General features: G+C 41.0%; 1 protein-coding gene across 1 annotated transcript in view; it reads left to right on the top strand.

Moving 5' to 3' along the window:
* Window positions 1-24620, top strand: part of CLDN12 (claudin 12) — a 59927-nt gene that overhangs the window by 14686 nt on the left and 20621 nt on the right. The gene's annotated exons all lie outside the window — the stretch shown is intronic.

Raw genomic sequence — 24620 nt, 5'->3', positions numbered from 1 at the left:
AGAAAATTGTATTCAGCAAAATTTGGGGAAGATGGCGAGATGGTTGATGAGAAGAAAAAGAACCTTTTTCTTATTTTATATGAAAAACCCAGTGAGACTGGACCTCTTAGCAAAAGTCTAGTAATCATGATTTTGGGGTGGTCTTATTAACCAAAATCCTCTTTAGAAAGATGGAATATATGCTTATATCTCCAGGATTTTGCTTTATAGAAAAAAAGGCACAGCTTCTCATTAAGAGAAAAGACATTATTGATACTTTACATTATATAATACCTAGTGGCCTTGTTCCCAAGGTTCACTCTCAAATTGTTGAAAGTGAATCTAGTAAATAAATCTAGATAACTCGCTTACATTTTTAAGTAACTTTTGTCTTTTTCTCCATGCCCCCTTTCTTGACCTCACTTTCAAAAGATAATCTTGTGGTGTGGAAGATCCAGGTGGCAATTTAGCACCAGGAGGCTGCTGCAGGGAAACCCCAGGCCCTGGTAGCCCTTCTCTGGGGTGAGCCCATCTTCGCCTTTGCTGGCCATGTGGATGAGGGCCGAGACTCAGCTGGTCCCTTGTGTTCCAGAACTGCTAACCTGCTTCTCTGGCTGCTTCTGCTTTAAGAGCTCAAACGTAGCAGTGGAGTGCTGGAGCCAAGTGGTACTGGCCCGCAAGAACCAGTGTGTACATCTCCTCCCAACCCCCCAACCTGTGACATCATATTGGTTGCTTGGAATTGGCCAGGGTGAAAGTACTTATGCTCTAGAAATTGTTAAATGCTGCAAGTTAGGGCTTTGCTTTGCCTTTTCCTGAGAGCTGATTATTAAACATTTACTGGCACACCGCTGCTTAGGCAAGACACGTTTGCTGAGATTCAGGTTAGCTAATGAGGAAATGAAAAATCATAGCAATGCTGAGAGTTGTAAAATGTTATCTGTGATAAAGGGGCTATCTGAAATAGCCTCTTAACAGGTCTCTCTGTCTCCAATATTGCTCTCCTACCCTACCACAAATTTATCTATACACAAGGCTGCAGAATGATCCTAATAAAATGCAACTGAGGCTGGGCACGGTGGCTCATGCCTGTAATCCTAGCACTTTGGGAGGCTGAGTGAGGCAGGTGGATCACCTGAGGTCAGGAGTTCGAGACCAACCTGGCCAGCGTGGCAAAACCCCGTCTCTACTAAAAATACAAAAATTAACCGGGTGTGATGGCATGTGCCTGTAGTCCCAGCTACTCAGGAGGCAGAGGACAGGAGAATCGCCTGAACCCGGGAGTCAGAGGTTGCAGTGAGTCGAGATCGTGCCACTGCACTCCAGCCTGAGTGACAGAGCGAGACTCCATCTCAAAAAACAAAGAAAAAATGCAACTGATACCTAGTTTCTCCCATACTTAAAATAAAATTTGGCAGCTACATCTTAGAACAGTCTAAGCACAAAGACATGAGTTGTCTAGAAGAATTTTTTCACTGTGCCCAGAGATGATAAGACTGTTGGTGATTATTGACACAATATCTCACAAGATGAATGTGTAAAAAAAAGTGAATTTAATAATAAATAAAGGGGAATATTCCTTTTCTGTGACTAATTGGTCACAGTCCTTATTCAAGGAATATCTGTTTCCTCTATTACTCATTATTATAGAAAAAGTGGCATGATGAATGTGGTAGCTAGCCTCCAAGATGGACCTAGTGATCTTGCTTCCTGATATTCATATCCTCTGTATTTTCTTCTCCCGTTGAGCAGGCTGTATTACCAGTAGGATTTTGCAGAAATTATGGTGTGTGACTTCTGAGGTTATAGGTCATAAAAGACATAGCTTCTGTTTTGTTCTGTCTTGGATCACTTACTCTGGGGTAAGCCAGCCACAATGTTGTGAGGACACATACAGCTGTAGGATTAACACAGGAAGAGCTGAGGCCTTCTGCCAACAATCTGTACCAATTTGCCACCCATGTAAGAGAGCCATTTTGGAAGTGAATCCCCCTAACCCCAACCAAACCTTTAGATGACTGCAACCCTGGCCAGTGTCTTGAATGCAAACAGAGTGGGAAACTGAAAACCAGCATCACTCAGCTAAGCCCTACCACCTTCTTGACCCACACCAATTGGATGAAACAATGCTTATTGTTGTTTTAAGCTGCTAAATTTTGGGGGGGGGGGGGGGTTGTTTTGCAGCAGTAGATAACTAATGCAAAGAGCAGTTGCAGGGGATCAATCCTGAGGAGTATTTGTGCTATAAGTATTGTGAGCTTTCCTTGCTCCATATCAGAAAAGCTCTTTCTCATGATCTCAGATTCCCTTGGAAGGTGCTGACTATTGCTATAATGTGGTGAAACAACTTAATCTGAAGGTAGGGAGAAGGAAGATCTGAGCTTAGATTGGGAGCAGAGTTCTTCCTAATTTTGTTTAGGTATGAATGGCTGCTGTTGTTACCAAAGCAATAAATTGAACACTGGTCATACACGAGGTTTGGAATAGAAGATAAACACATTTGCAATCAAATAAAACTGATACACATAGTAGTTATGTTATCATATGGTTAGCAGGAGCAAATAAACCAATCCTATAAAAAATACATCATGTTTTAGTTTTTATCCAACTAGCCAATTGTATCTAGGGCCAACCCTTTTAAGAAGATACAACTGATAGTTTCTCAGGTGGGAAAGGAAATAGCTGATTCCAAGACATTAGGCAGTTGAACTGAAGTGATGCCTCCCTCTAGTAGCAGTATAACACTACAGCTTATTCCTCCCGCTATAGCACTGCAGGGTAACCAGAGTTAACAATAATTTTATTGTATATTTTCAAATAGTGAAGAGAGGATTTTGAATCTTCCCAACCCAAAGAAATGATAAATGTTTGAGGTGATGTGTATGCTAATTGCCCTTATTTGATCATGACACATTGTACACATGTTCAAAATATCACACTGTACCCCATAAATATGTAAAATTATATGTCAATTAAAAATAATAATAAATAGACAAAAGCCTGTAGCAGTGATTGTGAGATAAGGGTTGGGAGAAGGAAGCTGAATTGTACTGACATTTCAGTATAGTGAATTTAATCTGATTGTTTTCCCAACATTGGCTGAATCTGATGGCTTTAGACTTTTCAAGGGAAGCAGCCTAAGGACACTGAGCTCCTTGGTTGGGAATAAAAGAGGTTCATTGAAGAAAATGTGACCGAAGTGAAGGAATGGATGGCTCTTGCCCTTCTACTGTTTTCAGACTGCTTCTCTCCCCTCTCAGCCTGTACAACTTGTCAGGCACTAAGGTTGAGAAAGCCATAAAATGCTAGTGAAATAAGGAGAGACTGTTAAGATTCCCCCCACAATGCCAATGGACTTAAGCTAGCTTTGGCAGGGAACAGAGCAGGAATTAAGGAAGTCCCAACACCTTGTGGCAAATGAGAATTACCTAGTTCAGCTCCAAATGAAATTCTGTGCCCTTAGGAGTGATATTGTGAAAGAATGATGAACAAAAAATCAATTTATTCACAGAACAAAAGCATATCAGTGTTAAAGAAATAAAGGAATTAAAATTTTAAAGATGTTTCAGAAAGAAAAAATGACAAAAAAGAAAATTGTCTTATCCTGATTTTTTACTTAAAATCCCTGTCATTGTCAGTCACGTATCAAGAGACTGGCAGCCTGTCTTTCTATGTTTATTATTTGTTTTGTTTCCACGGATGCTTCTGAAATCTTTGTTAGAGGCAAAGGCACTCAGACTGCCAAGAGAAATTAGCAATGTTTCCACTGTGGCATAGACACAGATCACACCAAAGACAAATAGAAGCATTCCGCTGCATACTGCCCCAACTCCTGCAGGATCTGTGCTTTTGGCTGGTTTAGTGACATGAGGGCAGGGTCGGCTTAATGGGCATGAGGCCTGTGCAGTCACAGAGAACTGGGCACTCAGAAGGGCCCTGCTCTTGTTTTAATATGCTGTGGTGGGTGTCTTGAAATTCTTAATTTTTGAACAAGGGATCCTGCATTTTCATTTTTCAGTGGGCTCCACAAATTACGTAGCTCATCCTGTGTGAGGGTGCTCTGGGGAAGGCAACACACCAGCTTTGGAGGTAGGCAGGCTTGGAATTCCATCTAAGCTGCCTCTTACTACACAATGGGAAAATTATCCTCTGAACTTCAGATTTTCATCTGCAATGAGGACAATGCCGCCTACCTCTTGGTGTTATTGTGAGGATTAGACACTGTTGTGAAGGAATGCAGGTAAAGTGTCTAGAACAGCACACCTGGCTTCACCGCGATTATTCATAAAAGGCAAGTCTCTATATTGGATCCCAGTTGATGTTAGTGCTGGTCGTAAAAACAAGAAAAATATGTTTTCTTTAGAAAAGCAGCTCTCTCTTTCACATCTTACAGGAAGCTGTGGACTTACATTGCCACGGCTATCGCTTTTGCCAGGATTCTCATGGCTTCTTATTGCAGTAGCAGCCAAAGTAGAGACTAAGAAAATTAACAATCCTCTTAAATATTAGCTGCTTCTTGTAAGGTAGTTGTTTTTCATGATTCCATACTAGAAACAAGGAAGTCAATGAATTTTCCCAATTCTTTTAAGAAGATATTAATGTGAGTAAAATACACAATTTAAAATACCTGATGCCCTTTCTGATAGCCTGGAGCAAAGGATGTTTCCACTGTTCCCACTGTCAAAGCAGCAGGTCTATTCCAGCCCCCAAATAGCTGTGGTCAGAGAAACTTACTTCCTTGTTTATTACTTCTAAAGGTAGAGTGATATTGGAGCACCAATTTACCAAACCCAAACCAAACTGTAAGTACTACCTTGATGGGCTGAAGTAGTCCCTATTGTGGGGAGAGGATATGGAGCTGAGACAGGCCCTGACATTACACAGGGTTGAGATGATGTACCTCAAAACCAATGCCCATGACACTGTCTAAATACAGCCTATTCTTGTTATTCATTGTACTTATTTTCTGTAAAGTAACCATGCATACTGAATAAGTGAGCACTGAACCATTGTTCTTAGAGGAGATACAGGGTTAAGTCACAATCTTTGATCACAACATTTTTGTCAGTTGGCCAGTACATAATCTTGTTTTATGAGTGTTTCTGTTTAAAGACACTTTATTTAATGTATATTCTTGAGTCATTATTGTTGAACTCATAACCAATAGCACTATAACTCATGCCTAAAGGAAGCTTATGTAATGCACACATTTTCCCTATGATGCACATCACAGTCTTCTCCTGCTTGGGAACGCTAAGACAGCACTTCCAAACTGCGCTTGGGGGCCATTTTAAACAAAATCACCAACAAAAAGTACAAAAACATGAAAAATGTGGCACTTATTTTTGGTATGAGAGCTTGTGGGAAGTTAGGAACCCCTGAATGGAGAGACCAGCTGAAGCCATGGCAGAAGAATATAAATTGTGAAGATTTCGTGGACATTTATTAGTTCCCCAAATTAATACTTTTATATTCTTACGCCTGTCTTTACTGCAATCTCTGAACATCAATTGTGAAGATTTCATGGACACTTATCACTTCCCCAATCAATACCCTTGTGATTTCCTATGCCTGTCTTTACTTTAATCTCTTAATCCCATCATCTTCATAAGCTGAGGAGGATGTATGTCCCCTCAGGACCCTGTGATGATTGTGTTAACTGCACAAATTGTTTGTAGAGCATGTGTGTTTGAACAATATGAAATCTGGGCACCTTGAAAAAAGAACAGGATAACAGCAATGTTCAGGGAACAAGAGAGATAACCTTAAACTCTGACTGCCGGTGAGCCAGGTGGAACAGAGCCATATTTCTCTTCTTTCAAAACAAATGGGAGAAATATCACTGAATTCTTTTTCTCGACAAGGAACATCCCTGAGAAAGAGAATGCGTCCCTGAGGGTAGGCCTCTAAAATGGCCACTTCGGGGGCGGCCGTCTTTTATGGTCGAAGCTGTAGGGATGAAATAAGCCCCAGTCTCCTGTAGCGCTCCCAGGCTTATTAGGACCAGGAAATTCCCACCTAATAAATTTTGGTCAGATTGGTTGTCTGCTCTCAAACCCTGTCTCCTGATAAGATGTTATCAATGACTATGCATGCCCAAAACTTCATTAGCAATTTTAATTTCGCCCCGGTCCTGTGGTCCTGTGATCTCACCCTGCCTCCATTTGCCTTGTGATATTCTAGTACCTTGTGAAGCACGTGATCTCTGTGACCCAAACCCTATTCGTACACTCCCTCCCCTTTTGAAAATCACTAATAAAAACTTGCTGGTTTTGCTGCTTGTGGGGCATCACGAAACCTGCCAACATGTGATGTCTCCCCCAGACACTCAGCTTTAAAATTTCTCTCTGACACATAGGGAAAATAGAAAAGAACGTACGTGAAATATCAGGGGTGAATTTCGCCTGATATCTGGCTGAATTTCCCCTGATAAGAGCTGAAATGAAGACAGAGTATTGCCATCTTGGACCTCAACTGGGAACATGCACATCAGGCCATTCAAGTTTCTGTGGCTCTGCGCATGTCCAAGAGTGGCCATGAAAGTACAGCGAGTATTGATTTGGGAGCTTCGAATACATTTTAGTGAGTAGGCAAATTTGCAAATGTGGAATCCACAAATAGTGAAGATCAATTGTACATAGAAGTGTACATGGCACATGTACACGTGTACATGGCAGAGGAAGTGATTCCACTACCTTAGTGGACTTGAAGAGAAAACACATCCAGATTGTTGGTTGAGAGATGCACATACATGTGACATCAGGCAGTATCTCTCACATCATTTACAAGTAGGATGCAGCAGAGATACCATGAAGTCAGAAGAATTGAGATTTCTGTGGTTTCAGGTCTTTGTCTTACTAGCTGGGCAACTTTGAGTAGGTGTCTGAAAACTTCGTTTCTCAGTTTCCACATGTGTTAGTTGAGAACAATAATCATCTTTCAAAGTGTGATTGTGAGGGTGCAGTGGGTTTTTCTTTAAGTTCTGGCTTACTGTTACTTAATTTAGGGGCTAGGATTGAAGACGGTGAATCAGGTGTCATATTGTGTTTTAGAATATTCCTTTGTATATGGTTTGTCTCCCCAGAAAGAAAAGCAGATGCCAAGTCCATACTAATATTTGGATTAGGGTAATGAGTATGTTTTCATTCAAAATGCATTATGAATCCAAGGGAATAGAATAATAACCATAAGCATTTTCTGGTTAAACTGGCCATCCTAATTAAGATAAAGTAATTGAATCAATAGTTTTAAGGCCTACACTAACTTATACTAGGATTTTAAGAACAAAATAGGAACGAGAAATAACAACTTCTGATATGATAGCCTCAAAGGAAGAGCCCAACAAAAAGTTGGCTCCACTGTGTTGGACAGCAGTTGGGGTAGGTGGAGGAGACACATTAAAAAGACCCAACCCTCAGCCCAGACTGGAACTACTGTGCTGTTCTTCTATCATGTTGAAGACACACCCTAACCTTTCAATTCTGGGACAGGAAATATGAAATGTACGCATGTGAGTCATGGGCCAGGAAGAACCTTTTATATTTCATCAGTTAACCTCCATGTCCACCCTATGGAGATGTATGCCAGAGCTGTAAGTGTTCTGCTCCCAGGCTAGGGATGGGGGAGATGGTACTGGGCATTTATGCCATTCTATCTTTTTAGATAAAAATTTGTTCAAAACTCAATAGTCAGACTTACTTTCCTCATCTTGAAATGCCTAAGGCTAAAGAATATGTAATTTAGTTCATTTAGATAGACTAGAAAAAAATTGTGTATCAACACAAAAAATAATTCTTCATGAAAAAATAAAATAACATGTAAACCTGCTTTAAAAATTGTAGAATGCTCCGTGGACAGAAAATATTAGGAATTGATTGGTGTCTATAAATAGCATACATATACACATAATGGAATACTATTCAGCCATAAAAAGGATGAAGTGTCTTTTGCAGCAATGTGGATGGAACTGGAGGTCATTATCTTAAGTGAAACAAGTCAGACACAGAAAGTCAAATCCCACATGTTCTCACTTACAAGTGGGAGCTAAATAATGTGTACACATGGATATATAGTGTGGAATAGTAGACAATAGAGACTCAGGAGGGTGGGGGAGTGGAAGGGGGTTGAATGGTGAGAAATTACTTAATGGGTACAATATACATCATTTGGGTGGTGGATACCCTAAAAGCCCTGACTTTACCACTGCAACATCTATCTGTGTAACGAAATTACACTTGTACCTCATAAATACATACAAGTAAAAAAAAACCACTCTTATACATGTTACTCTGTTCATACAATTTCTTTCAAATGAAAGATATCTTAAAAACAGCTGTGTCTTCAAGTTTGGTATTCCACATCTTCATTTGCCAAGATGAGGCCTTTTCTACTCTGTTCATTGCCATTATTTTATTTTATCTCGATATAAAACTAAGTTAAGGAGCGACTGTTGCTAAATGTTATCACCTAACACTATTGATTCACTTTCCTGTTTAATCTCTATCACCTACTCTTTTCTTTAAAAAAATTATTATTTTAGGTTGGGCGTGGTGGCTCACGCCTGTAATCCCAGCACTTTGGGAGGCCGAGGCGGGTGGATCACGAGCTCAGGAGATGGAGACCATCCCGGCTAACACGGTGAAACCCTGTCTCTACTAAAAATACAAAAAAAAAATTAGCCGGGCATGGTGGCGGGCGCCTGTAGTCCCAGCTACTCAGGAGGCTGAGGCAGGAGAATGACGTGAACCTGGGAGGCGGAGCTTGCAGTGAGCGAGATCGCGCCACTGCACTCCAGCCTGCGTGACAGAGCAAGACTCCATCTCAAAAAAAAAAAAAAAAAAAAAAATTATTTTATGGCCAAATACTTATTTAGCCCTACGTCTACATGCAATTCTTATATTTGGAACTTCTTAATCAGAAACTAAATGTGGATTTGGTTTGAATGCTTGTTTTAATGATTAGTTTATTATGAGTACAGGAACAAATAAGTGATATCTGTTTCCTCATCTGTTTGTGATGATTTATTTTACATTAGCATAAAGTATGCAGCTCTATGTGAGAGCATCAGGAAGCATCTGTGATGATATGGATTTTGATAAGCTAAATGTTATCTAGGGCCTTAGGTTTTCTCATGTTTTCACATTTCTCAGTAGTAAGGTCACACTGAGTTGTGTCATATTTAGCTTAAGGGACACCAGAGTGAACATAAGAGTCCAGGCTAAAGCCACCTCTTCCTAGTGCACTGTCACCCACCCTGTCCCTTTTCCTGGGCATCTGTCTTATATTTTATTCACCGTGGGCCTCGTTCTTGTTTAAAACCCAAAGAATCTTTAAAACGATTCAGCAATAGTACTTGAGGGGGTCACTCCACCCAGAGATATTTTACAGTTTAAAATGCCACTCCTATAGGGTTGGCTGAAGCCAAAGTTTTTTTAAAACTATATAGAAAAATAAAAAATAAATGCCACTTCTAAAGATTGGAAACTTTAACCTCCCCACAATGAATCTTCGGTGGTGGGATTTCAGGTGACAAACATGTTAGAGGTGAGATTCTCTGAAGCCTGAGTTCCTCCGAAAGCCCCCAGATCACACCATATGAACCTACCCAATTTTAGCGTTTTTAAGAGACTAAAGCCTCATGAAAACATATGAAAACTCACTGAGATTTCTTTAGATATCTAAAAGGCATTTTGAAGATCATTTTGTTATGTGGCAAACTGTCCTTGTTTTAGAGTTGTGCTGGGTGGCATGTATAAGCACTACTTATTTTAAAGTGAAGGACTACATAACAAAAGTATTCCCAATTTGATTTATACACCTGGCTATAGCTTGATTTCTGTGGAACAGTCTTGACATCTAGTGGCTAACCTAAGTAATGCCAAGAAATGGTTTCATACGCTATTTTCCTTAGCTAAATCCACTTAAATGAGAACTTGCTATTCAAATACTGTAATAAATATCCTTGTACATTTTATATACTTAACTATATGAGATAAAGATGGAGAAGTAGAATTTCTGAGTGAAAGGATATGTGTACTTAGAATGCTGATGTTGCCAATTCACCCTCCCAAGAAGTTTGTACCAATTCGAACTTCTACGATATTTCTTCTCATCATCCCAACAATGAGTATTATCAAATATGTTAATTTTTGTTTTAGTCTTTATTTTTTATTTTTTATTTTTTTGGAGACGGAGTCTCGCTCTGTCGCCCAGGCTGGAGTGCAATGGTGCGATCTCGGCTCACTGCAAGCTCCGCCTCCTGGGTTCACGCCATTCTCCTGCCTTAGCCTCCCAAGTAGCTGGGACTACAGGCACCCGTCACCATGCCCAGCTAATTTTTTTGTATTTTTAGTAGAAACGGGGTTTCACCATGTTCGGCAGGATGGTCTCGAACTCCTGACCTTGTGATCCACCCGTCTCGGCTTCCCAAAGTGCTGGGATTACAGGCGTGAGCCACTGCACTCGGCCAGTCTTTATTTCTTAATGAATGAGAGAGCTTATCTTTTTATGGCTTCCCCACCCCCCCGCCTCTGCCCCACCATTTTTCTCCTTTTTTTCTTTGTTTTTTATTTTCTTTGGCCATTGGTATTTATTTATCAATGAAGCGCCAACATACATATTCATCCCATTTTTTAAAGATTTACTGGTTCATAAGCATCTTGTTTATAAAAGGTTTTTGCATATTGAAGAAATGTACTGTCATTTGCATTGAAAATATTTTTCTTAGTTTGCTTCGTGACTATTTTTTGCTTTGTAAAGTTTTTAATGTTTATATAGTCAGGTGTATCAGGATTTTCCTTTTTTGTTGTTGTTGAGACAGAGCCTCACTCAGCTGTCCAGGCTGGAGTACAGTGGCGTGATAATAGCTTACTGCAGCCTCAATCTCCCAGGCTTAATCAAACCTCCCACCCCAGTCTCCCAAGTAGTTGGGACTATAGGCGTGTGCCACCACACCCGGCTATTTTTTTTTTTAATTTTTAGTAGAGATAAGATCTCACTATGTTATCCAGGCTGGTCTCGAATTCCTGGGTGCAAGTAATCCTCCTGCCTCCAAATTGCTGGAATTACAGGTGTGAGCTCCTGTGTCCACTAGTATTTTCCTTTATAGTTTTAGTTTCATGTCATATTTAAAATGTCCATCTCCTCTGATATGGTTTGACTGTGTCCTCACCCAAAACTCACCTTGAATTGTCATCTCCACATGTCTAGGACAGAACCAGATGGAGATAACTGAATCATGGGGGTGGTTTCTCCCATACGGTTCTCATGGTAGTGAATAAGTCTCATGAAATCTGATGGTTTTATAAATGGAAGTTCCCCTGCACAAGCTGTCTTGCCTGCTGCCATGTAAGACGTGACTTTGCTCTTCCTTCACCTTCTGCCATGATTGTGAGGCCTCCCCAGCCATGTGAACTGTGAGTCCATTAAACTTCTTTCCTTTATAAGTTACCCAGTCTTGAGTATGTCTTTATTAGCAGCATGAGAAGGGACTAATACATCCTCTCCCAGAGGACAAAAATTAAAAATATTGTATGTTTATTTATGTAACATAATCATGTATGTTATTTAGTTTTAGTTTTTACATTTAAGTCTTTCATCTATCTATTAATAGCATTTTAGTGAAACAGGGTAGACAGGGATTTGACTTTATTCTTACCCTAGCAATGTAGAGGAGATTGGTAAATTTAAGTATAGCTATTTAAAACATTGAGTGTAGGTATCTGTACTAGTGAGAAAAGATGTCAAAAATATGCAAAGGATAAGAAGATATTAGGAAAATGGCAGATAAGAGACAGAACTAACATGCAGCTACCACTTGGATGGACAAAACAGTGCGTGGTGACTCATATTGTGAACTTTTGCTCCAAGATCCACCCACTGCAGGAACATACCAGGAAAACAAATAATTCACAGCCCTTTGAAAGAAGAGGCTTTGGCCAGGCGCAGTGGCTCACACCTGTAATCCCAGCACTTTGGGAGGCTGAGGTGAGCGGATCACGAGGTCAGGAGTTCGAGACCGGCCTGGCCAACACAGTGAAACCCTGTCTCTACTAAAGATACAAAAAATTAGCCGAGTGTGGTGGTGCATGCCTGTAATCCCAGCTACTAGGGATGCTGAGGCAGGAGAATCACTTGAACCCGGGAGGAAGAGGTAGCAGTGAGCCGAGATTGCGTCATTGCACTCCACGCTGGATGACAGGGCAAGACTCTGTCTCAAAAAAACAAGAAAGAAAGAAAGAAGTGGCTTGCCACTGCAAACTCTGTAAGATAACTGAAAATGGTGAATTCCCAAAATGTGAGAGGGGAAAACTCTGCCTCTGAATATACATCCCTACTGGGGAACCTGAATATCCAGATCATGGGTGAAGGATTTAACCTTACCTAGAGCTGAAACAGCTTTAGGGAGCTGAGTGAAATATAAAAGTAGAAGAAGCAGGGAGAAGAGCCCTGTAGGTACTCCTGGTCCCCAGCTTTATCTCACAGGGGTCCTTGGGGAAGGCAGCTAGCAGAATTGGGAAGGGGTCACAGGGTGAAGGAAGCTTCTAGCTGAACTTTGTAATAATTTTGAATGAGCACAAATTTTCCTGAGCAGAATCCAGGGGTATGAACAGGAAGTGCAGATACAAGCACAGGAGGCACAACCAAAGGAATAGGCAGGGAGGGCAAGGCCTAAGAGCCCTACTTGCTTTCTCAGCAGGGAGGCTTGTAGCCTGGGGCAAGATCTCAGCCCTGCTTGCTAACTGCCTGGATATAAATTCAGTGCTGTTGGCTGGGTACGATGGGAGTGAGACTGGCCTTGCTGGCTGTGTGGAAGTTGGGTGAGGTCTGTCACTACCGGCTTTTTCCCACTTCCTTGGCTACCTGTATGACACAGCAGAGGCAACCATAATCTCTATGAGAACATACCTCCATTTGCCTGAGAACCACCCTTCCATCCCCTACAGTGGCCATAGCAAGTCTCGCCCAAGGAGAGCAAGAGCTCAGACCTGGCTAACTCTGCCCCAACCTGATGGTATTTCTTTACTGACCCTGCTAGCTGAAGACAAAAGACATAAACTTTTGGGAGCTCTATGGCCTTGCTCATGGCCTGAGAAACCTGAGAACTTATCCTGGGCAATGTAGGGGAAGCTTGTTTCCCCCTCCTACTACTGCAGCTGGTGCTCTCTTGAAAGAGGCACCTCCTGGCTGGTGGCCAACCAACTCAAGCCATTACAGCAACTCATAACAGAACAACCCCACTCCAAAGAAGGAGAAAACAACAGCTAATTCCACCACCTGCAACACCTTGGCTAACCAGAAGTCCTGAGTCTGTCCACATGACAACTTCACTGCTAGCATAACCAGCATTTGAGAAAGCCAGCACACTACACATATCTACAACCAAGGACTCTCACAGAATCTACTTTACTCCCCTGCCACCTCCACTGGAGCAGGTATCCATGGCTGGGAGACCTGAAAACAGATCACATCACAGGACTCTTTGCTGACAACCCTAGCACCAACCTGGAGCCTGGTAGCCCTGCTGGGGGTTAGACCCAGAAGAGCAATAACAATCACTGCAGTCCACTCTTCGGAAGCCCCATTCCTAGGGGACTGGGGAGAGCTTCATATCAAGGGATCACCCTCTAGGACAAAAGAATCTGAACAGAAGCCCTTGAGCTCTAGATCTTTCTACTGAAACTGTCTACCCAAATAAGAAGGAATCAGAAAAGTAATTCTGGTAATATGACAAAACAAGTTCTATCACACCACCAAAAGATCACACTAGCTCTCCAGCAATGGATTCAAGGCAAGAAGAAATCTCTGAATTACCAAATAAGGAATTCAGAAGGTTTATTATTAAGCTACTCAAGGAGGTACCAGAGAAAGGTGAAAACCAACTTAAAGAAATTAAAAAAAAAAAATACAGAATATGCATGAGAAAGTCTCCAGAGAAATAGATATCATAAAGAAAAGACGATCACAACTTTTAGAAATGAAAGACACACTTAGAGAAATTCAAAATACCCTGGAAAGTTTCAACAATAGCATCAAACAAGTAGAAGAAAGAACTTCAGCACTTAAAGATAAGGCATTTGAATTAACCCAATCTGACAAAGACAAAGAACAAATTTAAAAAATGAACAAAGCCTCCAAGAAATTTGGGATTATGTTAAATGACCTAACCTAAGAATAATTGGTGTTCCTGAGGAAGAAGAGAAATCTATAAGTTTGGAAAACATATTTAAGGGAATAATTGAGAATAATAGAAATCTAGACATCCAAATACAAGAAGCTCAAAGAACACCTGGGAAATTCATCATGAAAAGATCATCACTTAGGCACAGAGTCACCAGGTTATCTACAGTCAAGACAAAGGAAAGAATCTTAAGAGTTATAAGGCAAAAATATCAGGTAAACTATAAAGGAAAACCTATCAGATAAACGGCAGATTTCTCAGCAGAAACCCTACAATTCAGAAGGAATTGGGGTCCTATCTTTAGCCTCCTTAAACAAAATAATTGTCAGCCAAGAATTTTGTATTGAGTAAAAGTAAGCTTCATAAATGAAGGAGAGATAAGTCTTTTTCAGACAAGTGCTGGGGGAATTCACCACTACCAAGCCAGCATTAAAGGAAATGCTAAAAGGAGTTCTAAATCTTGAAACAACACCTCAAAATACACCATAATAGAACTGTCACAGGATCCTTAGGGGTGTCACTTCACCAGCCAGAAACCTCTGTGGCTGGTGGTGTTTCTGCTTGAGTTTTGTTCATGCCTTCTGGGCTCAGCAGGCTGCACTCAGCTCAAGCTACTGGCTCAGATCCCATGCCTGCCAAGGGCGAGCCAGGCATGCAGCAGGGAGGAGTGTGTGAGTGAATGAGCACAGGTTCCAGCCACTGCCCACAGCCAGGTGCACTGGCTGCTGTGGTGGGGCGGGCAGCTTCAGATGCCGGCACAGTCACTGGCTCCATGCGAGGCTGTGGCTGGACCAGATGTACTGCAAGTGGCCTCTGCTCTGGGCACCAGTGTCTAGACAAGGGGAATGCAGTGGGACCTGAAAGCTCGGAGACACCAAAAACCACAGAGCTCCAAAGAGGGTGTTACAGCATGTCACAGCCCTGGCTTGAGGAGCCCTGAGGTCTGGGTTCCCAGAAGGGCTGCATTTCTTCTCTCCTTCTTGTTACTCACAGCACAGTGAGCAGGGAGATGTGTTTTGTGGGGGCAGGTTTCAGCCTGTTTGTGTTACAGCTCTTTCAGTCCTGCCTTCTCACTCCAGCCCATGACTCCTGGGCTGGCCTAGCCCCACCACTGCTTCCCATTGTGTGGGGCACCACCTGGCATTGGCAGAGAGCAGGAGAGCTATAGTGTTACAGCAGCTCTGGCTCAGGGAATCCAGAAGGGTTGCCACTCTTCACTCCCATAATTCAGGAGCATGTCACTGCCTGCAGCTCATTGAGCCAGGCAGGAACGTGTTACAGCTCCTTTCACTTCCACTGTTCGGCAGGTCCTGAGTTCTTGTCTCATGTCCAGGAAGAATGAGGTTACATGGACAACTGGAAGGTGAGCAACACAGAGAGGAGCTTTATTAAGCAATACAACAGCTCTCAGGAGACCCAAAGTTGGTAGCTCCTATTCACAGGCAGGTTGTCTCAACCAGTGGTTGGGTCTGGCTGAGTCTGGGGTTTTTATGTGCTCAGAATGGAGGAAGTGCATGCTGATTGGTCCATGTGCAGCCATGGGCAGGCCATCTTATTGGCCAAAGGGCATCAATGAAGTTCTCACTCTGGGTCATGAACTCCACCCAGAACTGGCAGCCCAACCCCCAGGCTTCAGGCTCTCCCTAACTTAAGGGCGGGGTTTCACCAGGGACCTGCCCCTTCTCACCTAGGAAACTGTCTACCTCTTGCCACCATCAACATACCATCCACAGCACCCAGGCTGTCTATGCCCAGGGGTGCCTGCAGGCCTGCACCAAGGTGCCCTCAGCCCCCTGACCTTCCTCCTGTGCTCATTAGCACCCAAAGTCTGGACAGGGCCAAGGTAGCAGGAGGCTGGCATGTCAGCACTACCCTGAGTGCACACACACGTGGCGGGGTTGCAACAGTACCCAGATTTGTCTGCAACTTTGCTCCACACCAGGGTTGGCACCAGCAGTGGGGAGAGGCTAGGGAGTGGGATCAGGCACTTCTGAGCCTGCAGAGGCAGGGGCTTCCCAGGCCCCTGGGAATGCAGGGATGCCTAGGTCTGGAGCCATGGCTGGATGGATACAGCTGCACCCAGGAGCATGGGCTCCCACCTTGCCAACTTGGTAGGGTGCAGGGCTCCCACTGGGATCACCTGTTCCTGATCCCCACCAGTTCTGCAGAGTGCGCAACCCTGACCATACCTCCCCCATTGCAGCTGGTGTCCTCACAGTAGCCACTCCAGATGGGCCACCACCACCATCAGAACTCCCTTAAAGCATAAATCTCACAAGGCCTATAAAACAATAACACAATGATAAAAAACAAACAAACAAGGCATTCAGGCAACAGCTAGCATGATGAATAGAATGTTACCTCACATCTCAATACTGACATTTAAGGTAAATGGCCTAAATGCTCCACTTAAAAGATTCAGAATGGTAGAATGGATAAAAATTCACCAACCAAGCATCTGGTTTCTTCAAGAGACCTGCCTAACAGATGAGGACTCACATAAACTTAAGGTAAAAAAGGTAGAAAAAGATATTCCATGCAAATGGAAGCCAAAAGTGAGCAGGAGAAGCTATTTTTATATCAGACAAAACAGACTTTAAAGCAACAACAATTAAAAAAGACAGAGGGACATTATATAAAGATAAAAGGATCAGTCCCACAGGAAAATATCACAATCCTAAATATATATGCACGTAACACTGGAGCTCCCAAATTTATAAAACAATTACCATTAGACTTAAGAAATAAGATAGCAGCATAATAATAGTGGGGGTCTTCAATACTTCACTGACCACACTAGACAGTCATCAAGACAGAAAGTCAACAAAGAAACAATGAACTTAAACTACGAATGGACTTAACAGATATTTACAGAACGTTCTACCCAACAACTGCAGAATATACATTCTTTTCATCAGCACATGGAACATTCTCCAAGATTGTCCATGTGATAGGCCACAAAACAAGTCTCATTAAATTTAAGAAAATCAAAATTATGTCAACTACTCTCTGAGACCACAGTGGAATAAAATAAATTAACTCCAAAAGGGACCCTCAAAACTATGTAAATACATGGAAATTAAATAATATTCTCCTGAATAATCTTTGGGTCAACAATGAAATCAAAAGGGAAATTTAAAAATTCTTTGAACTGAACAATAATAGTGACACAACTTATCAATACCTCTGGGATATGGCAAAAGTGGTGCTAAGAGGAAAGTTCATAGCATGAAATGCCTCCATCAAAAAGTCTGAAAGAGCACAAATATACAATCTAAGCTCACACCTCAAGGAACTAGAGAAACACAAACAAACCAAAAGCAAACCCAGCAGAAGAAAGGAAATAATAAGATCAGAGCAGAACTAAATGAATTTGAAACAAACAAACAAACCAACAACAACAACAAAAAAACCAAAAGCTAAATGAAACAAAAAGCTAGTTCTTTGAAAAGATAAACAAAATAGGGCCGGGCGTGGTGGCTCACGCCTGTAATCCCAGCGCTTTGGGAGGCAGAGGCAGACGGATCACGAGGTCAGGAGATTGAGACCATCCTGGCTAACACGGTGAAACCCCGTCTCTACTAAAAATGCAAAGAATTAGCCGGGCGTGGTGGCAGGCACCTGTAGTCGCAGCTACTCGGGAGGCTGAGGCAGGAGAATGGCATGAATCCGGGCGGTGGAGCTTGCAGTGAGCCAAGATCGAGCCACTGCACTCCGGCCCGGCTGACAGAGCAAGACTCCTCAAAAAAAAAAAAACCAAAAAACAAACAAACAAACAAAAAAAGATAAACAAAATAAATCAACCTTAGCAAGATTAGCCAAGAAAAGAATAGAGAAGATAAACATAAGCTCAATTAGAAATGAAATGGGGGATATTACTACCAATACCACAGAAATACAAAAGATCATTCAAAGCTATGAACACCTTTATGTGCACAAACTGGAAAACCCAGAGGAGATGGATAAATTTCTGGAAATATACAGCCTTTCTAGATGAAATGAGGAAGAAATAGAAAGTCTGAATAGACTATAACATTTAGCAAGACTGAAACAGTAACAAAAAGTTGCCAACAAAAAAAGTTTGGGACTAGATGGATTCACAGCTGAATTCTATTAGACATTCAAAGAAGAATTGGTACCAATTTTACTGAAAGTATTGGAAAAGATAGAGAAACAGAGAATCCTCCCTAAATCATTCTATGAAGCCAGTATCACCATAATACCAAAACCAGGAAAGAACTTGATGAACATGATGCAAAAATCCTCAATAAAATACTAGCTAACTGAATCCACAGAATATCAAAAAGATAATAATACACCATGATCAAGTGGGTTTCATACAAGGGAAGCAGGGTTGGTTTAACATATGCAAGTCAATAAATGTGATACACCACATTAACAGAATTAACAACAAAAATCGTATAATCATCTCAATAGATGCAGAAAAAGCATTTGACAAAATCCACCATCCCTTTATAATTAAAATTCAGCAAAATTGGCATAGAAGAGACATATGTTAAGGTAATAAAGGCCATCTATGACAAACCCACAGCTAACCTTATGCTGAATAAGGAAAGGTTGAAAGCCTTCCCCCTGAAAACTGGAACAAGACAAGGATGCCCACCTTCACACTTCTATTCAACATAGTACTGGAAGTCCTAGCCAGAGCAATCAGAAAAGAGAAAGAAGGGCATCCAGATCGGTAGGGAGGAAGTCATACTCTTGCTGTTTGCCAATGATATGATCATATTACTAGAAAACCCTAAAGACTCATCCAAAAAGCTCCTAAATATGATAAATTAATTCAGGAAAGTTTCAGGATACAAAATCAATGTACACAAATCAGTAGCATTGCTATACACCAATAGCAACCAAGCTGAGGATCAATCAAGAACTCAATCCCTTTTATAACAGCTGAGAAAAAAATGTAAAATACTTAGGAATCTACCTAACCAAGGAGTTGAAAGACCTCTACAAGGAAAACTACAAAACACTGCTGAAAGAAGTCATTGACAAAACAAACAAATAGAAACACACACCATGCTCATGGATGGATAGAATCAATACTGCCAAAAGCAATTCATAAATTCAATGCAATTCCCATCAAAATACAATCATCATTCTTCACAGAACTAGAAAAAAATCCTAAAATTTAGATGCAACCAACAAAAGAGCCCACATAGCCAAAGCAAGAATAAGCAAAAATAAAAAATCTAGAGGGATCCCGTTACCCAATTTCAAACTATACTACAAGGCTATAATCACCAAACCAGCATGGTACTGGTATAAAAATAAGCACGTAGACCAACAGAACAGAGTAAAGAACTCAGAAATAAAGCTGAATACTTACAGCCAACTGATCTTTGACAAAGCAAACAAAACCATAAAGTGGGAAAAGGACACCCTATTCAACAAATGGTGCTGGGATAATTGGCAAGCCACATGTGGAAGAATGAAATGATCCTCATTTCTCACCTTATACAAAACTCAACTCAAGATGGATCAAAGACTTAAATCTAAGACCCAAAACTGTAAAAATTCTAGAAGATAACATCGGAAAAACTCTTCTAGACATTGGCTAACACTTCTGCACAGCAAAAGAAATAATCAGCCAAGCAAACAGACAACCACAGAGTGGAAAACAACCTTCATGAACTTTGCATTTCACCAAGGGCTAATATCCAGAATCTATAAGGAACCGAAACAAATTGGCAAGAAAAAAACAAATAATCCCATCAAAAAGTGGGCTAAGGACATGAATAGACAATTCTCAAAAGAAGATACACAAATGGCCAACAAACATGAAAAAATGCTCAACATCACTGATCATCAGGGAAATGCAAATCAAAACCACAATGCAATACCCCTTTATTCCTGCAAGAATGGCCATAATTAAAAAATCAAAAAATAATAGATGTTGGCATGGATGCGGTGAAAAGGGAAAATTTTTACACTGCTGGTGGGAATGTAAACTAATACAACTGCTATGGAAAACAGCGTGAAGATTCCTAAAAGAACTAAAAGTAGAATGACCATTTGATCCAGCAATCCCCCTACTGGGTATCTACCCAGAGGAAAAGAAGTCATTATAAAAAAAAGACTCTTGTACTCACATTTATAGCAGCACAACTCACAACTGCAAAAATATGGAACCAGCCTAAATGCCCATCAATCAATGAGTGGATAAAGAAAATGTGGTATGTATATACCATGGAATACTACTCGGCCATAAAAAAGAATGAAATAATGGCATTCACAGCAACCTTGATGGAGTTGGAGACCATTACTCTAAGTAAATTCAGGAATGGAAAACCAAACATCATATGTTCTCCCTTATAAGTGGGAGCTAAGCTGTGAAGACACAAAGCCATAAGAATGTTATAATGGACTCTGGGGACTTGAGGGAAAGGGTGAAATTGGGGTGAGGGATAAAAGAATACACACTGGGTACAGTGTACACTGCTTGGGTAATGGGTGCATCAAAATCTCAGAAATCACCACTAATGAACTTATCCATGTAACCAAACACCACCTGTTCCCCAAAAACTATTGAAATGGTTTTAAAAAATAGAAAAATAAGCTTAGATGAAAAAATATTCAAAAAGTAGAACAATATTGATAATATAATTCCATGTATGTAGAAAAACTATTTCTCTGCAAAGGCACAGAAAATATCTGAAAGGACACACACACACATGCTTGTGCACACACAATTATTAACAGTGGATACTTCCAGGGAATTCATATAGGATATTGGCAAGATAAGCAGAATTTTACTTTTACCTCTATACAGATACAGTTCTCTACTACTTGAATGTATTACCATGAACACACATTTCTTCTGTTATAAAAATTATTTTTAAAATAATATTTAATATCATGGGAAGATATTTAATATCTATAGTAAACTGAAAGAGCAAGTTATAAAACAGTAAGTAAAATATGATCTTCCTTTGGAAAATAATTTTTTTTTGAGATGGAGTTTCACTCTTGTCACCCAGGCTGGAGTGCAGTGGCATGATCTTGGCTCACTGCAACCTCTGCCTCCCAGGTTCAAGCGATTCTCCTGCCTCAGCCTCCCGAGTAGCTGGAATTATGGGTGCCCACCACCACATCTGACTAATTTTTTGTATTTTTAGTAGAGATGGGGTTTTGCCATGTTAAGCAGGCTGGTCTTGAACTCCTGACCTCAGGTGATCTGCCCACCTTTGCCTCCCAAAGTGCTAGGATTACAGGCGTGAGCCACCACGCTCGGCATAGAAAATAATATTTATGCAAAGAAGAAAGATTGGGTGGGTATACACCAAGATGTGAACAATGATCTCAGAGTGTGTATTAGTCTGTTCTCATGCTGCTAATAGAGATATACTCAAGACTGGGTAATTTATAAAGGAAAGAGGTTTAATGGACTCACAGCTCTACATGGCTGGGGAGGCCTCACAATCATGGCAGAAGATGAAGGAAGAGCAGAGGGACATCTTACATGACAGCAGGCAAGAGAGCTTGTGCAGGGGAACTCCCATTTATAAAACCGTCAGATCTCGTGAGACTTATTCACTACCATGAGAACAGTATGGGGGAACCACCCCCATGATTAAATTATCTCTACCTGGGCCCACCCTTGACACATGGGGATTATTACAATTCAAGGTGAGATTTGGGTGAGGACACAGCCAAACCATATCAAAGTGGATGAATTTGGATGATTTTAATTTTTTTCTTTTGCACAAATCTTGATTTTCTAAACACTTTTTATCCTTTAAGAGTTTGATTCATCAGGCATTTCTTACAAAATGATATACTTCATTAGTACTCTTAAAAAGATAGATCTCTGATTCATGGAGCCAGAAGATAACTGGATACAAAACTATCTGATGTGAAAGTTATTTCTTCCACCAAATTTCAGTCATGTAAGAGCTCTTAATTTTTGGATTTATCTTCTATACATGGCTGACTTCATCTATATTTTATGTGGAATAAGTAGCAAATACTTCTGAGCTTCTTCAAAATGAAGTAGAAAGTAAAATATAAAATGAGTGAAGAAATCAGAACGAAGAAAATATGACAGAAGGAGAGAGAAAATGAAATCACAAGATGAACTCTACCTCATAAGGGCCAGCACTTTTTTTGAGGGTGATCTAGTCATGCATCACTTAATGGCAGGGATATGTTCTGAGAAATGCATCCTTAAGCAATTTTGTCATTGTGCGAACATCATGGAGTGTACCTACGCAAACCTAGCTGGTATAGCCTACTACACACCTAGGCTAGATGGTATAGCCTATTGCTCCTAGACTAGAAACCTGTACAGCAAGTTACAATACTGAATGCCACAGGCAATTGTAATATGACAGTAAGTATTTGTGTATCTAAATATATCTAAACATAGAAAAGGTACAGAAAAAATATAAAAGATAAAAAATGGTACACCTTTATAGGACACTTATGAATGGAGCCTGCAGGACTGGAAGTTGCTCTGGGTGAGTCAGTGAGTGAATGGTAAGTGATTGTGAGGGCCTCACACATTATCATACACTACCGTAGACTTTATAAATGCTGTACACTTAAGCTACACTAAATTCATAAGAATAAATTTTATTTCTTCAATAATAAATTAATCTTAGCTTACTGTAACTTTTTTACTTTTAACACTTAAATTTTTCTTTTTGACTCTTTTGTAATAACACCTAGCACATTGTACAAAATATTTTCTGTCCTTTTCTGTAAGCGTTTTTTTTTAATAATTTTTTTAACTTTGTAAAAGTTTTTGTAAAAAATAGGACACAAACACATACATTAGCCCAGGCATACACAGGGTCAAAATCATCAGCATCACTGCCTCCAACTTCTACATCTTGTCCCACTGGAAGTTCTTCAGGGGCAATAACAGGCATGGAGTGATCATGTCCTATGATAACAATGCCTTCTTCTGGAATACCCCCTCAAGACCCTGCCTAAGGCCGGTTTATAGTTAGCTTTTTAATATACATAATTAGAAGGACTACACTCTAAAATAGCAATAAAAAGCAGAGTACAGTAAATACATAAATCAGTAACATGGTTGTTTATTATCGTTATGAAGTATTACATTGTATTTAGTCTGTTTTCACACTGGTACAAAGAACTACCTGAGGCTGGGCGCAGTGGCTCACGCCTATAATCCCAGCACTTTGGGAGGCCGAGGCAGGCAGATCACGAGGTCAAGAGATAGAGACCATCCTGGACAACATGGTGAAACCCTGTCTCTATTAAAAATACAAAATTAGCCGGGCGTGGTGGTGTGTGCCTGTAGTCCCAGCTACTCAGGAGGCTGAGGCAAGAGAATCGCTTGAACCCGGGAGGTGGTGGTTGCAGTGAGCTGAGATCGTGCCGCTGCACTCCAGCCTGGCGACAAAGCGAGACTCCGTCTAAGGAAAAAAAAAAAAAAAAGAACTACCTGAGACTGGGTAATTTATGAAGGAAAGAGGTTTAATTGACTCACAGCTCTGCAGGAAGCAGGCTGGGAGGCCTCAGGAAACTTACAGTCTGGTGGAAGGAGAAGGGAAAGCAAGCACATCTTAGCATGGGAAAGCAGGAGAGAGAACAAGAGAGCAAAGGGGGAAGTGCTACACACTTTCAAACCATCAGATTTTGTGAGAACTCACTCACTATCATGAGAACAGCAAGGGGGAAATCTGCCTCTGTGATTCAGTCACATCCCACCGGGCCTCTCCCTGAGATGTGGGGATTACAATTTGACTTGAGATTTGAGTAGGGACACAGAGCCAAACTATATCATACATAGTATACAGAATTGTATGTGTGTTAGTTTTATATGACTGGCAGCCAATAGTTTTGGGTACACCAGCATTACCACAAACATAAGTAATATGTTGTGCTACAATATTACAAAGTCTAGGACATCACCAGGCTGTAGGAATTTTTCAGTGTCATTATAATCTTATGGGCCCACTGTTGTACACGTGGTCTGTTATTGACTGAAACGTTATGTATTGCATTACTGTACTAACTCTTCTAAGCAACCCCCTAACTCTTACCCCAAAAAGAGACCAGAGCTGGGGAGGGTCAAACTGTCCCGAGATGGAGGCCAGACAGAAATTACTCAAGTGCATGAGCTACATGCAGACAATAACAACAATGACAGCCACAGCTCCTGAGGTTTCATATGGGTCAAGTTCTGTGCTAAATCATGATTTTATTCAGATAAACAGTTTTATTTAATCTTCACAAGAACCCCACTCTTAGTAGGGAACATTTATTCCTCCTACCCATGTTTCCCCTTGACTCGCTAGGAGGGAAGCATTTGGGAGGAGCTCTTTGAGCTTCTCAGTTCTGTCCCCTTACTTCCTCCTCAGGAGGAGTTGGGAGAGTTGGTGAGTTTGAGAGAAGGGATGAGCAGCTGCAGCTCCTTTGCGGGGATGTCTGTTCTCCAACCCGGGAAGATCTCTGCCCTCCATACACT

The sequence above is a fragment of the Gorilla gorilla genome, chromosome 6, assembly GCF_029281585.2.
Source record: "Gorilla gorilla gorilla isolate KB3781 chromosome 6, NHGRI_mGorGor1-v2.1_pri, whole genome shotgun sequence".
Taxonomy (NCBI): domain Eukaryota; kingdom Metazoa; phylum Chordata; class Mammalia; order Primates; family Hominidae; genus Gorilla; species Gorilla gorilla.
This window is presented reverse-complemented; position numbering and strand designations above follow the sequence as displayed.